Here is a 16,587-nt window from a genome sequence, read left to right as displayed (position 1 = left end):
GAGCATCAGCAGACAATGGTAGAGCCATCCCTTTGTATCCCTTGGGTTTAGAACATTAAGAATGGGAGCACAGGGGCGCCTGGGTGGCTCAGTTGGTTGGGCGTCCGACTTCAGCTCAGGTCACGATCTCGCAGTTTGTGAGTTCGAGCCCCGCGTCAGGCTCTGTGCTGACAGCTCGGAGCCTGGAGCCTGCTTTGGATTCTGTGTCTCCTTCTCTCTCTGCTCCTTCCCTGCTCGTTCTCTCTCTCTCTCTCTCTCTCTCTCTCTCTCTCAAAAATGAATAAATATTAAAAAAAATTAAAAACAAAAAAGAGTGGGAGCACAGACCTTCTTTGTGCACAATAGCAGCGGGAACCTTAATACGTTGTTATTGAAGCTTTCTTGTTTCGGCAACAAAAAGTCAGGAACTGTAGTGCTACCAGGTCTCAAGGATTACACCCTTCAATCGGGACCCATCCGCTGATAGGACATCAGGCATACAGGAAGAAAGGATGCCTGGGGTGAGGCGAGGAAATAATTCATCTTATGGACTAGATTCCATGGGTTGGGGGTGCAAGCAGATTGGTACAACCAAGTAATGAGGGCCCAACCAAGGAGGCTCCGGAGAATGAGGTGGCGAGGGACTCTCTCTGTCCGGGGGGTGCACGTAAGGACTGGCAATCCAGAGCTCTGAACCTGCCCTATGGTTCCCATGGGCACCTGAGACCCATAAAAGGATGGAGACTGGCCCTGGGGGTCACGGCCTGGGGAAACCACCTCCATCAGCAGCACCCGCCCCCCCATAATCGCCCCAGTTGTTTGCCTGTACCCACCACCTTTATAAATAACAAACCTTGAATGGCCAACCTCGCTGGACTCCTAAGATTTAAGGGATCTAGAAGAACCCAGAGGGGGAAGGGAAGGGTTGTGTGGGGGCTGAAGCAGTGGGTCAGAATGGCTACTCCCGAGGGCCCAATCCTTCTTCAACCAAAGGTGTCAGGCCATTCTCTAACCTTGGGAAAGGCGAATCAAGGGATACCTTGCTCCAAAATGGGGAGAGCTGGTGACGGCCCCTCACCACAACGTGATGATTGGAGAAAAAGCATTATGCAGAGCTAGGCCGGAAATAACAGAGCCTTGAGAAAATGTATATTGAAAGGTCTCTCTGGAGAGGCGGCTGATGTCCGTCACGGAGCCGAGCAGCCGGGAACGCCTGGCCCGCTCAAGGCGGACAGCCGCCTGCTTTCGTCTGTACTTCTCCACTTCCTCCGAGACCACGATCACCCGCCACGGATCTGAGCAGATTCTTCGATTGTGCTCGCTCAGCCCTAGATGACCCCCCGCTACACGCTTTAAGCAAGTTCCGCTCTTCTCTTGAGAACGCTCTTTGAACAATGCAATACATCTTGATGTCTTTTGATGATTGTTTTCCCTGTCCCAATAAATACGGGAACGAGGAGTTGTTCGGGGCGACAATTCTTCCAGTTGTCGACCCCTGCTCCCTTTCTTTGGCAGCTGACTTCTTCTCCCATGCGCCGCTGGGAGGCGGCAAGAGCTGATACGTAGGGACGCCTTCTGGTCACCCCTCTGATACACCAGGTATGGAGGCTCTTGACCTTCTGTCGGGATCTCGAGCTGGGAAGCTCCTCTGGAAGGTGTTTGGAAAAATTGGGAAAGATTGGATCTACAAATGCTCAAAGAGAAGTGCATGAAGTTTGTTGTGGTGGTGGTTGTTCCCAGGCTTGGCCTCAGTATCGCCTGGGGGGTGGAGAGTCCTGGCCTCCTGAGGGAAGTACTCAGCACAGTACTATCTCATGGTCAGATCGATGCTGTGGAAGAAAGGGTAAATGGTCAGAAGTTCCTTACGTGTAAGTCTTGTTTGCTTTATGGGACCAGACAGACTTACGTAAGACCTGTAAGTTGGGTACCAACCTCCAGGCCCTTTCAAGGTTGCAGACTCGCCCCCAGGCCTCTTCTCAGGAAGGACCACGTGTTAAACCTTTGTGTCCTCCTTATCTCGGATTGCCAGTGATGAGAAGTCCTTCCCCTGAAAGGGAGGCACATTGACTGAAATGCCCCCCGAAGGTCCACGTTCCACTTTCCTTGCAAGATTTTCAACAAAGGAAAAAGGACTTGGGAAAATTTGCAGACAACCCTGATCAATATACAGAAGTGGTCCGGGGTGCCTGGGTGGCTCAGTCAGTTGAGCGTCCGGTTTCGGCTCGGGTCATGATCTCACAGCTCGTGGGTTCGAGCCCCGCGTCGGGCTCTGTGCTGACGGCTCAGAGCCCGGAGCCAGCTTCGGATTCTGCGTCTCCCTCTCTCTCTGCTCCTAACCCACTCGCATTCTGCCTCTGTCTCTCTCAAAAATAAACATTAAAAAAAAAATTTAATGTATAGAAGTGTTCCCAAACCTACCCCACATGTTTGAACGTTGTGGGAGAAATGTCATGTTAATACTCAATCAGACCCCACAGCCACAGAGAAATAAGCCACCCTACAGGCTGCTGAATCCTTGGGGATGAACAGATGACAGATTTTGGAGAAGGACAAATGGGGGAAGTGGATTACCCAACGGGAAGGCAGGCTGCTCACCTGGACCCCAAATGGGACTGTGACGGACCCCTGGGAGTTTGGAGACAGAAACACTTCTAGGCGTATATTCTGAAAGGCCTGAGGAGGACTAGGCCTAAGCCCTGAAATTATTGGAAGTTAGCTCATGGGGCCCCTTTGGAACCTCCTTCCACCTTTTTGGAGAGATTAAGAGAGGTTTAATACAACATACTTCACTTTCCCCTGACACCCTAGAGGGGGAATTGATATTAAAAGATAAGTTTATGACTCAGTCAGCTCTGGGTATTAGGAGAAAGTTACAAAAATTGGCTATGAGCCCAGACAACTCTTTGGACACCTTTTTGAAGACAGCTAATTGGGTCTTCTTCTTCCTCTTCTTCACATTTATTTATTTTTGAGAGAGAGAGAGAGACAGAGAGCAAGAGAAGGGGAGAGGCAGAGAGAGAGGGACACACAGAATCAAACAGGCTCCAGGCTCTGAGCCGTGAGCACAGAGCCCGACGTGGGGCTCGAACTCACGACCCGCGAGGTCATGACCTGAGTCCAGCTGAAGTCAGACCCTTAACCGACTGAGCCCCCCAGGTGCCCCCTGGGTCTTCTTTAATAGAGATCAGGGGGAGACCCGTGCAAAGGAAAGGAGAGGTCACAGAAAGGCTGTGTTGTCGGTGGCAGCCACGGAAGGACAAGCAGGCCAGCCAACCCGAGGGGCTCCTGGTGCTTGTTTTAAGTGTGGCCAAACAGGGCATTTTAAGGGACAGTGCCCCCAAAAGCCACTGTAAAGGGGACCATTGGAAGAGGGACTGCCCTCGTGGATGAACCTCCAGAGGTCTGTCTCCTCCTCAAGGGACCCGTCAAGACTGATGGCACCCAGGGTTCCATCTCTCTGTCCCCGTCACACAGAAGATCGTTACGGCACAGAAGTCTCGGGTTAGAGTGGAGCTAGAGGGGACTGAAATTGGCTTCCTCCTGGGCACAGGGGCCACCTATTCTGTCCTCCTTTCCCATCCTGGTCACCTCACCACTCATAAGGTGACAGTAAAGGGTGTCTCAGAGAAGGTCCTAGCCAAATACTTTTCAGAACCCCTCTGTTGTGTTCGGGAGAACATAATGTTCACTCATTCTCAATCATGCCTGAAAGTCCCAGTCCCTTGTTGGGAAGAGATACATTAGCCCAGATGAAGACTAAATTGATACTGTGTCAGGCCTTTCATTTGGGGAGAGAGAAAACTTAACGAACTCCCGAAAAGATATTTACCAGGAAAAATCTGTCAAGGACAGTTCAACAAGTAGTTTCGGCCTGTGACGTCTGTCTCAGAAACAATCCTTTGAACCACGACCTTGCCCTCCCAGGCAGTCAGAGAACTGGAAGCCATCCAGGAGAAGACGGGCAATGAGAGGGCATGCAGGTGCCAAGGTCAAAAGGGCTCCAGCATCTGTTGGTACGGGCTGATGCTTTTCTAATTGGGTAGAGGCCTTCCCCTGCAAAACGGAAAAAGCACAGAAGTAATAAAAGCTCTGCTTTATAAAATAATGCCCAGGTTCAGCTTACCTAAAAATCTGCAAAGTGATCACGGGCCCTCTTTCAAAGCTGGCATTAGCCAAGAGATGCCAAAGGCCCTGAGGAAAGATTATCGCTCGGACTGCTCTTGGAGACCTCGACCCCCTGGTAAAGCAGAACGAGTAAATGATATCTTAAAAAAACACTTAGGGAAACTGTCCCAGAAGACTCACCTCCCACGGCCTTCGACCCTTCCCATAGCACTCATCAGGGTAAGAAATACCCACAGATCCAGGCTTTCAGTCCATACAAACTGTTCTACGGAGGTGCCTTTCCGATAAATGGCTTTTTATTTTATTTTAGAGAGAGAGAGAAGAGAGAGCGAGGATGGGAAGGGAGAGAGAGAGAGAATCCAAAGCAGGCTCCGTGCTGTCAGCGCAGAGACTGATGCAGGGCTCAAACTCCCGAACCGTGAGCTCATGACCTGAGCTGAAACCAAGAGTCAGGCGCTCAACTGACTGAGCCACCCAGGCGCCCCTGACAGATGACTTTTTATTGGATCCTGAGATCAATGCCCAAGTTAAACATTTACTTCTTTAGTTCAGTTTCAACAACAATCACGGCAAATGTCCAACAGTTGAACATGAGAAAAAGGAAGAGTGGTTTGGAAATTGGGGGCAGGATCTTACGGGCGCCATCTTGTTGGTCAGCACAGTCATTGGTGGTTTTCTCTTTGTGGCTGCCGATGTCTGGGCCGCCTCATGCCTGCCAGCCTTCCTGTGGAGCCGTAACCGGGGACCACTCGACCGACCCTTGGTAGACTCTGAGTGCCATACCCTTACGCCGTCCCTCTTCAGCTTGAAGAAGCCAGAACTGTCACTGTCCTTGGTCCGCAATGGCAGCGAGGGATCCTATTCCAGGGGGAGGAATGAGTAGGGAAAGGGTTAACAGTAGGCAGGGAGAGATAAGGGACCTTTGGGGAGGCTGACTTCAGCTGAGGGTGGGGGGCAGCAGCAGAGGATTTGGGGTGGGGGGGGAAGGGGTAAACACACTCCAGCCCTGCCTGTGTTAGGCACCATGGATGGAATCTCACAAACTAAGTATCCAGTTCCTGTAAGGTCCCAATATAAAGTCAGAGACAAAAATCCTTGGTGGCAACCCAGTCGGGACCCCTCTCACCCTTGAGAGCTTTGTACTTGGCTCAGTATACTCTGTCTCTTTGCTCACTCTCGTGTCTGCGAGATCCATTGCTCAACTCGGTGAGACAAGGACCAGCGTCTCTCCCACTCACCTGCGACACTAGAACATTAAAGGGGTTGAATCAGTAATCAAAAACCTCCCAAGAAAGAAAAATTCAGGAACAGATGGCTTTCCCAGTGAATTCTACCAAATGTTTAAAGAAGAATTAACACCAGTATTCCTCAAAGTCTTCAAAAAAAAAATAAGAGAGAAAAGAACATGAGGTCATTCCACAAGGTCAGCATTACCCTGATATCAAAGCCGAAGACATCACAAGAAAAAAAAGGCTATAGACCAACATCCTCTATGACGATAGTGTAAAATCCTCAACAAGATACTAGCAAACCAGACTCAGCAGCATATGAAAAAGGTTACACACCATGACTAAATGGGATTTATCCCGGGAATGCAAGGCTGTTCAACATGGGAAAAAAATCAATCAACATAATACCCCACATTAATAGAATGGAGGGGGGAAACACATGATCATCTCAATCGGTGCAGAAAAGAAACCTCTTCTTTCGCAAAACCCAACCTCCTTTCACGATAAAAAACACACCCAGGAAACCAGAAATAGAAGGGAACTTCCTCAACATGATAAAGAGCAGATTGGCTGCTTTCATCGCTGCTGGAAATTCTAGCCAGAGCAGCTAGGCAAGAAAAAGGAGTCACGGGCAACCGACATGGTCAGGAAGAAGTAAAACTCTCTCTAAACACAGGGGACGGGATTCTGTATGTAGACACATCAAAGAAAGCACAAAAAAGAGCACCGTTCGGACATCTCCAATGCGGGAACTTAAAATTCTCAGTCATGGGGCGCCTGGGTGGCTCAGTCGGCTGAGCATCTGACTTTAGCTCAGGTCACGATCTCACAGTTCGTGGGTTCGAGCCCCGCATCAGGCTCTCTGCTGACAGCTCAGAGCCTGGAGCCTGCTTCGGATTCTGTGTCTCCCTCTCTCTCTACCCCTCCCCCACTCATGCTCTGTCTCTAAAAAATGAATAAACCCTAAAAAAATTTAAAAAAAATAAAATAAAATTCTCGGTCATGTTATCGAACCCTTCTGAAGCATCTTTTCAAATTCACGTTAATAGTATTTCTACATGAAATTCTCCCCAAAACACATCCCCCAAATGTCCGCCACCCTCCAATGCCACCTGCCCTAGAAATGGTAGAAATTTAAATTGATTGAAGTCAAAAATCAAGGCTTTGAAATGCTTATAAGAATTACAAGAAGGCTTGAAGTTGCTAAGTAGCAACTTCAAGAAACTTGACCTTGTGAATGAGCTAAGGGAGCTTCCCGTCTTAGCACGTGAGGAAGTGCCCTTGCAAACAATGGCCCCTGGAGCTGAGGCTTAGCAAGTTCCACGGGAGCTCACCTCTGCATCCATCAATCCATTCATTCACCAAATATTTATCAACCAGCTAAACTGGGGGGGGGGGGGGAGGGAGGGGCAGTGGTGAAAATGTCATTGCCCACAATTCCAAATTCCATGTGCTCTCGTTGTAGATAAAGTATCTTTATATTTGTTTCAATGGTCTGTCTTTGCACGAAGTGCTACACTGTAGATTCATGGTAACTCTTGAAACTTGCCTGCAAATATTCCCACCTTGTCTTTTCCCAAGACTATATTGGCTACCTTTTGCTTTTCCATAGGAGTTTTAGAATTAGTTTATTACTGTCGTAACAAATTCTATTGCTATTTTTACTTTATTGTATGGAGTCTACAGATCAATTTGGGGAGAATTAACTTCTTTACAATTGAGTCTTCTGATCCATAAATATACTATATCTTCCTTTTTTTTTTTTTTTTTAGTTTATTTGAGACAGAGAGAGAGAGAGAGAGCAAGCGGGAGAGCGGTAGAGAGAGGGGGACAGGGGATCCAAAGCGGGCTCTGTGCTGATAGCAGAGATCCTGATGCAGGGATCAAACTCCAGGGCTCAAACTCATGAACCGTGAGATCATGACCTGAGGCGAAGTTGGACGCTCAACCAACTGCTTTGGATTTTGTCTCCCTCTCTCTGTGCCCCTCCCTCGCTCTCGATCCGTCTCCGTCTCTCTCTCAAAGATAAACGTTAAGAAGAGGAAGAGACGCCAGGAGGGTACACAGAACAAAGGCCACAGAGGACACAACGAGAAGGTGCCATCTGCCAGTCAAGGAGAGGGCTCACCAGAAACCGACCCTGCAGGCACCTTCATCTGGGAACTGCAGCCTTCCCAACCATGGGAACACGATTTTCTTCTGTTTGAGCCTATCAGGCTGTGATACTCTGTTCAGGAAATCCTGGCCCACTGATGTAACGGCTGAGAATTATCTGCTATAAAACATGTAACACAGGCTCACCACACCAGGGACTATCCAAAATGACCAAGCGGAAGAATTCCCCTCAGAAGAATCTCCAGGAAATAACAACAGCTAATGAGCTGATCAAAAAGGATTTAAATAATATAACAGAAAGTGAATTTAGAATAATAGTCATAAAATTAATCGCTGGGCTGGAAAACAGCATACAGGACAGCAGAGAATCTCTTGCTACAGACATCAGGGGACTAAGGAACAGTCACGAGGAGCTGAAAAACGCTTTAAAGGAAATGGAAAACAAAATGCAAACCACCACGGCTCGGATGGAAGAGGCAGAGGAGAGAATAGGTGAACTAGAAGATAAAGTTATGGAAAAAGAGGAAGCTGAGAAAAAGAGAGATAAAAAAATCCAGGAGTATGAGGGGAAAATTAGAGAACTAAGTGATACACTAAAAAGAAATAATATACGCATAATTGGTATCCCAGAGGAGGAAGAGAGAGGGAAAGGTGCTGAAGGGGTACTTGAAGAAATAATAGCTGAGAACTTCCCTGAACTGGGGAAGGAAAAAGGCATTGAAATCCAAGAGGCACAGAGAACTCCCTTCAGACGTAACTTGAATCGATCTTCTGCACGACATATCATAGTGAAACTGGCAAAATACAAGGATAAAGAGAAAATTCTGAAAGCAGCAAGGGGTAAACGTGCCCTCACATATAAAGGGAGACCTATAAGACTCGTGACTGATCTCTCTTTTGAAACTTGGCAGGCCAGAAAGAATTGGCACGAGATTTTCAGGGTGCTAGACAGCAAAAATATGCAGCCGAGAATCCTTTATCCAGCAAGTCTGTCATTTAGAATAGAAGGAGAGATAAAGGTCTTCCCAAACAAACAAAAACTGAAGGAATTTGTCACCACTAAACCAGCCCTACAAGAGATCCTAAGGGGGACCCTGTGAGACAAAGTACCAGAGACATCACTACAAGCATAAAACATACAGACATCACAATGACTCTAAACCCGTATCTTTCTATAATAACACTGAATGTAAATGGATTAAATGCGCCAACCAAAAGACACAGGGTATCAGAATGGATAAAAAAACAAGACCCATCTATTTGCTGTCTACAAGAGACTCATTTTAGACCTGAGGACACCTTTAGATTCAGAGTGAGGGGATGGAGAACTATTTATCATGCTACTGGAAGCCAGAAGAAAGCTGGAGTAGCCATACTTATATCAGACAAACTAGACTTTAAATTAAAGGCTGTAACAAGAGATGAAGAAGGACATTATATAATAGTTACAGGGTCTATCCATCAGGAAGAGCTAACAATTATAAATGTCTATGCGCCGAATACCGGAGCCCCCAAATATATAAAACAATTACTCATAAACAGAAGCAACCTTATTGATAAGAATGTGGTAATTGCTGGGGACTTTAACACCCCACTTACAGAAATGGATAGATCATCTAGACACACGGTCAATAAAGAAACAAGGGCCCTGAATGAGACACTGGATCAGATGGACTTGACAGATCTATTTAGAACTCTGCATCCCAAAGCAACAGAATATACTTTCTTCTCGAGTGCACATGGAACATTCTCCAAGATAGATCATATACTGGGTCACAAAACAGCTCTTCATAAGTTTACAAGAATTGAAATTATACCATGCATACTTTCAGACCACAATGCTATGAAGCTTGAAATCAACCGCAGGAAAAAGTCTGGAAAACCTCCAAAAGCATGGAGGTTAAAGAACACCCTACTAACGAATGAGTGGGTCAACCAGGCAATTAGAGAAGAAATCAAAAAATATATGGAAACAAACGAAAATGAAAATACAACAATCCAAACGCTTTGGGATGCAGCGAAGGCAGTCCTGAGAGGAAAATACATTGCAATCCAGGCCTATCTCAAGAAACAAGAAAAATCCCAAATACAAAATCTAACAGCACACCTAAAGGAAATAGAAGCAGAACAGCAAAGGCAGCCTAAACCCAGCAGAAGAAGAGAAATAATAAAGATCAGAGCAGAAATAAACAATATAGAATCTAAAAAAACTGTAGAGCAGATCAACGAAACCAAGAGTTGGTTTTTTGAAAAAATAAACAAAATTGACAAACCTCTAGCCAGGCTTCTCAAAAAGAAAAGGGAGATGACCCAAATAGATAAAATCATGAATGAAAATGGAATTATTACAACCAATCCCTCAGAGATACAAACAATTATCAGGGAATACTATGAAAAATTATATGCCAACAAATTGGACAACCTGGAAGAAATGGACAAATTCCTGAACACCCACACTCTTCCAAAACTCAATCAGGAGGAAATAGAAAGCTTGAACAGACCCATAACCAGCGAAGAAATCGAATCGGTTATCAAAAATCTCCCAACAAATAAGAGTCCAGGACCAGATGGCTTCCCAGGGGAGTTCTACCAGACGTTTAAAGCAGAGATAATACCTATCCTTCTCAAGCTATTCCAAGAAATAGAAAGGGAAGGAAAACTTCCAGACTCATTCTATGAAGCCAGTATTACTTTGATTCCTAAACCAGACAGAGACCCAGTAAAAAAAGAGAACTACAGGCCAATATCCCTGATGAATATGGATGCCAAAATTCTCAATAAGATACTAGCAAATCGAATTCAACAGCATATAAAAAGAATTATTCACCATGATCAAGTGGGATTCATTCCTGGGATGCAGGGCTGGTTCAACATTCGCAAATCAATCAACGTGATACATCACATTAACAAAAAAAAAGAGAAGAACCATATGATCCTGTCAATCGATGCAGAAAAGGCCTTTGACAAAATCCAGCACCCTTTCTTAATAAAAACCCTTGAGAAAGTCGGGATAGAAGGAACATACTTAAAGATCATAAAAGCCATTTATGAAAAGCCCACAGCTAACATCATCCTCAACGGGGAAAAACTGAGAGCTTTTTCCCTGAGATCAGGAACACGACAGGGATGCCCACTCTCACCGTTGTTGTTTAACATAGTGCTGGAAGTTCTAGCATCAGCAATCAGACAACAAAAGGAAATCAAAGGCATCAAAATTGGCAAAGATGAAGTCAAGCTTTCGCTTTTTGCAGATGACATGATATTGTACATGGAAAATCCGATAGACTCCACCAAAAGTCTGCTAGAACTGATACATGAATTCAGCAAAGTTGCAGGATACAAAATCAATGTACAGAAATCAGTTGCATTCTTATACACTAACAATGAAGCAACAGAAAGACAAATAAAGAAACTGATCCCATTCACAATTGCACCAAGAAGCATAAAATACCTAGGAATAAATCTAACCAAAGATGTAAAGGATCTGTATGCTGAAAACTATAGAAAGCTTATGAAGGTAATTGAAGAAGATTTAAAGAAATGGAAAGACATTCCCTGCTCATGGATTGGAAAAATAAATATTGTCAAAATGTCAATACTACCCAAAGCTATCTACACATTCAATGCAATCCCAATCAAAATTACACCAGCATTCTTCTCGAAACTAGAACAAGCAATCCTAAAATTCATATGGAACCACAAAAGGCCCCGAATAGCCAAAGGAATTTTGAAGAAGAAGACCAAAGCAGGAGGCATCACAATCCCAGACTTCAGCCTCTACTACAAAGCTGTCATCATCAAGACAGCATGGTATTGGCACAAAAACAGACACACAGACCAATGGAATAGAATAGAAACCCCAGAACTAGACCCACAAACATATGGCCAACTCATCTTTGACAAAGCAGGAAAGAACATCCAATGGAAAAAAGACAGCGTCTTTAACAAATGGTGCTGGGAGAACTGGACAGCAACATGCAGAAGGTTGAAACTAGACCACTTTCTCACACCATTTACAAAAATAAACTCAAAATGGATAAAGGACCTAAATGTGAGACAGGAAACCATCAGAACCTTAGAGGAGAAAGCAGGAAAAGACCTCTCTGACCTCAGCCGTAGCAATCTCTTACTCGACACATCCCCAAAGGCAAGGGAATTAAAAGCAAAAGTGAATTACTGGGACCTTATGAAGATAAAAAGCTTCTGCACAGCAAAGGAAACAACCAACAAAACTAAAAGGCAACCAACGGAATGGGAAAAGATATTTGCAAATGACATATCGGATAAAGGGCTAGTATCTAAAATCTATAAAGAGCTCACCAAACTCCACACCCGAAAAACAAATAACCCAGTGAAGAAATGGGCAGAAAACATGAATAGACACTTCTCTAAAGAAGACATCCAGATGGCCAACAGGCACATGAAAAGATGTTCAGCGTCGCTCCTTATCAGGGAAATACAAATCAAAACCACACTCAGGTATCACCTCACGCCAGTCAGAGTGGCCAAAATGAACAAATCAGGAGACTATAGATGCTGGAGAGGATGTGGAGAAACGGGAACCCTCTTGCACTGTTGGTGGGAATGCAAATTGGTGCAGCCGCTCTGGAAAGCAGTGTGGAGGTTCCTCAGAAAATTAAAAATAGACCTACCCTATGACCCAGCAATAGCACTGCTAGGAATCTACCCAAGGGATACAGGAGTACTGATGCATAGGGGCACTTGTACCCCAATGTTTATAGCAGCACTCTCAACAATAGCCAAATTATGGAAAGAGCCTAAATGTCCATCAACTGATGAATGGATAAAGAAATTGTGGTTTATATACACAATGGAATACTACATGGCAATGAGAAAAAATGAAATATGGCCTTTTGTAGCAACGTGGATGGAACTGGAGAGTGTGATGCTAAGTGAAATAAGCCATACAGAGAAAGACAGATACCATATGGTTTCACTCTTATGTGGATCCTGAGAAACTTAACAGGAACCCATGGGGGAGGGGAAGGAAAAAAAAAAAAAAAAAAAAAAGGACGTTAGAGTGGGAGAGAGCCAAAGCACAAGAGACTGTTAAAAACTGAGAACAAACTGAGGGTTGATGGGGGGTGGGAGGGAGGGGCGGGTGGGTGATGGGTATTGAGGAGGGCACCTTTTGGGATGAGCACTGGGTGTTGTATGGAAACCAATTTGTCAATAAACTTCATATAAAAAAAAAAAAAAAAAAAACATGTAACACAGTATCTTCACTGAATTGTTTCCCAGACCGCAGCCCCCTTTGGCAACCAAAATGATCTCCCATAAATATAAGCTGCAGTGAAATTCACTTAATGATTAGTTTCTATCTATCTTTTTTCTTTTTCTCCTGCCCCCTCTTACAGTGGCACCGTGAACGTCGGAAGCATTAAGTACCTGGGATTTATGCCTTACGTGAAGACGTGATTTCAGTAATTTCAAATGAGGCACGGCTCCTTCGTGTAAGAAAGGTGCTGTGTGGTCACGAGTACTTCCAGAAGTAATTAGATTCCACTAGCCTGGCATTTCATGCCTCAGCAATTACAGGAGCGTGGTTTTGACACATGGCAATTTTAGTTAGGCAAGTGCGAACTGAGAGAAGATGCAAAGAGCCAGGCTTCTGTTTAAAGCATACAGTGCTGCGAAACTCAAGAGAACGACCTAAGGTTTTCGGTTAGCATAACCAGCCCACAGGACAGCTTGCTAAATCACAAAGACTTTTGGGAGCACAATTCCAAAGGGAATACCTTTCCCAGGTCACAGCATTTCACGAAACCGATAGAGTCGGCTTTGATACGAGACAAGCGTACCTTTGTTGGAGTCACGTACTATGCTCGTGATAATTTGCACTCTGAAAGTTACGATTTAAGCACCACATCAAAACATTTGCATTCAACGGTGGGTTTATGATATTGCAAGACAGTTCACAGAAATTCACCTGGATTCTCCAAGAACAGAATCTCCCTGCTTAAATTTCCTCGCGTGAGCTGTTGAAATTCAAGAACATAGCGGAGCAACTGTGTACAAAATGTGGCTTTTTATTCTGGGGTTGGTCCAAAACCAGGAAGAGCTCTAACGCACAGAAAGCTTCAAAATTCTACCTCAAGGAGAGTCAACAGCCTTAACATTTCTCTTCCAATGGTATAGTTCTTTTGCACAGAGGACATGCACGTGTTCTATTAGATTGATTCCTAGGAAGGTAATACTTTCTAACGTTACTATTAACGGTGACTGTGGCAGGCTGAATAATGGTCCCCCCAAGGATGACCACATCCTAATCCCCGGAGTCTGTGACTATATTACATTACAAGACAAAGGAACTTAAGGTCTGCAGATACAAGTAAGGCTGCTAATCAGACCATCTTGTGGGAGGCCGGACCCCGGTGCCAGGCTGAGACCAGGTCGAGCAACGGCTCCCTGTTGACTCAGCCAACCCGGTGGTTCCCCCTCCCATTCCCCCGCTTGCAAAGGCATACGAAGCCTTGTCGAGGCTGAGAAAGCTAATTCCTGAAGCCTGTGGTCTGTGGGTGTTGGCAGTAACGTTACCCCCCTTTCTACCCCGGGTCAAACAGAAACAAACATGGGAACTGTGTTTTGCTAGCCATCTATCAACAAGGTCTTGTTGTGACCCGTTTAGAAAGTTCACAAGGCACACAGAACTAAATGTTTTGGCTGGCAGCGATCATGTGAAACCTGTTTATTCTTAGAATGACCTGATCCATAAGAGTCTTGATATAAAAGATTGCGTACAGCAACAATAAAGCCGTCACTCGGGCCATCAGCCCAGGGGACCCTCCTGTTCCCAAACTGGCTTCTCTTCTTTTCTTTCTTACATTCCCCTACCCTCAGGCCCCTGATCTCGGTGCTTGTTGCGCCGGTCGCGACACCATCTTAAAGAAGCGAGATCATCCAGTAGGCCCAATCTAGTTAGGGGTTTATAAGCTAAGGACTGAGGCAGAAGCGGGGGGGGGGGGGTGTCAAAGGGATACTCCGTGAGGATTCGGCCTCTTTGCTGGCTCGGAGGACAGAGGAAGGGAATCCCAAGCCGAGGCGCGCAGTAGCCTCTAGGAGCTGGGAATCACGCTGCGTTTACATCCAGCAAGAAACCAGTTCTGTAACCACAAGGACGTGAATTGTTCCAAAAAAGCCAAACGAGCAGGAAGCCGATTCTCCTAGAGCCTCTAGAAAGGAGTGTAGCCCTGAGGACATGTTGATCTTAGCGTTGAGACTCACACCTTTGCAGACACTGTGACTCAACCTACCATTACCCACAGTGTGGTGGGAAACCGCGATGAGGGTTTTAGACAGGGTGGGGTGATAGGACCAATTTGCAGCTGTGGGAGGAGGCTGGAGAGGGGCCCGGGGTGGAAGAAGGGAGAGAAGTGTAGTTCGGAGAGGGTAATGTCTGAGACGGTGGTCGATGGTGGTGGGGGTGGAGAGATTCCAGACTGACTGGAGGCAGAATTGATGGGGTTTGCTAACGGACTGCACGTAGGTATGGCAGCAGCAAGGGCGGATGGTTCCTAGGTTTCCGACTTGAACTCCGTGAACAGCGATACCCCTGGCAGAAATGAGTCAGCCTGGGGCCGGTGACACACTTTGAGGTGAGCGTGGGCGACTAGAAAATTGTAACACGCCAAGCTTGAGATAGGAGACACCTGAAGGGAGACCACAGGCAGGCAGATACATTTTTTTTCTTTTTTAAAAACCTTTATTTATTAAGTAATCTCTACCCCCAACACGGGGCTCAAACTCACGACCGCGAGATCAAGAGTCGCTCGCTCTGCCCACCCAGCCAGCTAGGCGACCCAGCCAGATGTGTTTTTTAGCCTGGAGTTCGGGGGAGAATCTGACCCGTAACCACATAGCCGGGGGCCATAAGCACGTAGATGTTATTTCAAGGCACGGAGAACCTGAAGAGAGCCCACAACAGCCCCGAGGAACCCGCACTTTAGAGGTTGGGTGCAGTGGGAGGAACACGGCAGAAAGTCCTGATTCCAAACTTGTATAAATACACGCCTATTACATACATATTTAAAGATGGGCAGTGTGGGCGCGTATCTACGGGGATGACAGTCCAGAGCTCCAGAATTCAGGAGCGGGCTGAGCAAATGACCAGAATTTCCAAGACAGGGTAAGGGACAGGCCGCAGGCCTCAGCTTCCGGCAGGAGGAATTCGGTGCAGACAGAGGTAGGTTTGCCTGGTTGGTGCAGGGGAGCTAATGTCTGCCGCCTTCCATTTTTGCTCAGTGAATCATGAAAAGGCCAGAAGAGGGGCGTGGGAGGGTTGAAGGTGTAACAGCTGACGTGGGGAAGGCACAGCAAACGTAACAGAGACTCAAAGTCAGATCCTCTGGTGATGCTCTGAGGTTGACAACCATTAAAGTGAAACCAACCAGCCCGACCGTGTGGTTTTCTTCTGGAAATATTCGGCTCTTAGGTGCAGGGAGGGCAGATGGAAGGGCTCGCCGAGGTCCGGGGTCCTGGACAGGGAAGGGCCCCCGAGGGAGAGGACGAAGAGTGAAGGGGCAGTAGAAACGGACCCTGGGACCGCTGGCGCGCGCTGGGAGCCAACTGATGGGCTGCGTCTTGCTGGGTGAGCTGGGAATTAGGACCGCGGCGTGTATTTCAGGAAATGGCCTGGAACCGGTGCTCGGCAAGCGCTAGGTTGTGCGGCCGGCGAGAACCCAGGCCTGGGCCTTCACCGTTAGCTCCTAGCGGGGCCTCGCCGGCTGAGAGTAACTGAAAGCAGCGTTGAGGGGAATCCAGGCCTGGGTCTGTCTAGGACGTTCACCTTCCCCTCCTCTCTGCTGGGGAATGGCGTCTACACGTGAAGACAAACCGCCGAAAAGCGTGCCTACCGAGAAGCGGGATGCCCAGAACTGGGACAGGTGCTCCAATACCGCACAGGCGAGAGTGTTCCAAACAACTGTATTTGTTCCCTGCTCTGGTCTCCTGTGGGACAGGGGCGGGGTCTTCTCCCCTCTCTCCGGGTCCACTCTTCCTCCTCTGCGTCCTCCCAAGTACAGACCCGACACGCAGTTTCCCCTTTGGCTCTTTTCTGCCTCTAAACTGGGGCTGTTTCCAGGCTCTGGGCCTCACCCCCGCGGGGGCTGCCCGCCGGGCA

The 16,587-nt window shown here is 46.7% G+C and overlaps 1 long non-coding RNA gene across 1 annotated transcript; it reads right to left on the bottom strand.

Moving 5' to 3' along the window:
* Positions 1–340: 340 nt before the first annotated feature.
* LOC124525652 (uncharacterized) lies at positions 341–4,988 on the bottom strand. Its single transcript, XR_006965541.1, has 4 exons — positions 4,741–4,988; positions 3,809–4,032; positions 1,912–2,026; positions 341–1,808 (listed from the first exon to the last, which is right to left on the bottom strand). It is a non-coding gene; the product is annotated as an uncharacterized LOC124525652 (long non-coding RNA).
* Positions 4,989–16,587: the final 11,599 nt, after the last annotated feature.

Source organism: Lynx rufus, unplaced genomic scaffold (assembly GCF_022079265.1).
Source record: "Lynx rufus isolate CCGP_SWC_20201006 ecotype Redwood Valley unplaced genomic scaffold, mLynRuf1.p SCAF_44, whole genome shotgun sequence".
NCBI lineage: Eukaryota > Metazoa > Chordata > Mammalia > Carnivora > Felidae > Lynx > Lynx rufus.
This window is presented reverse-complemented; position numbering and strand designations above follow the sequence as displayed.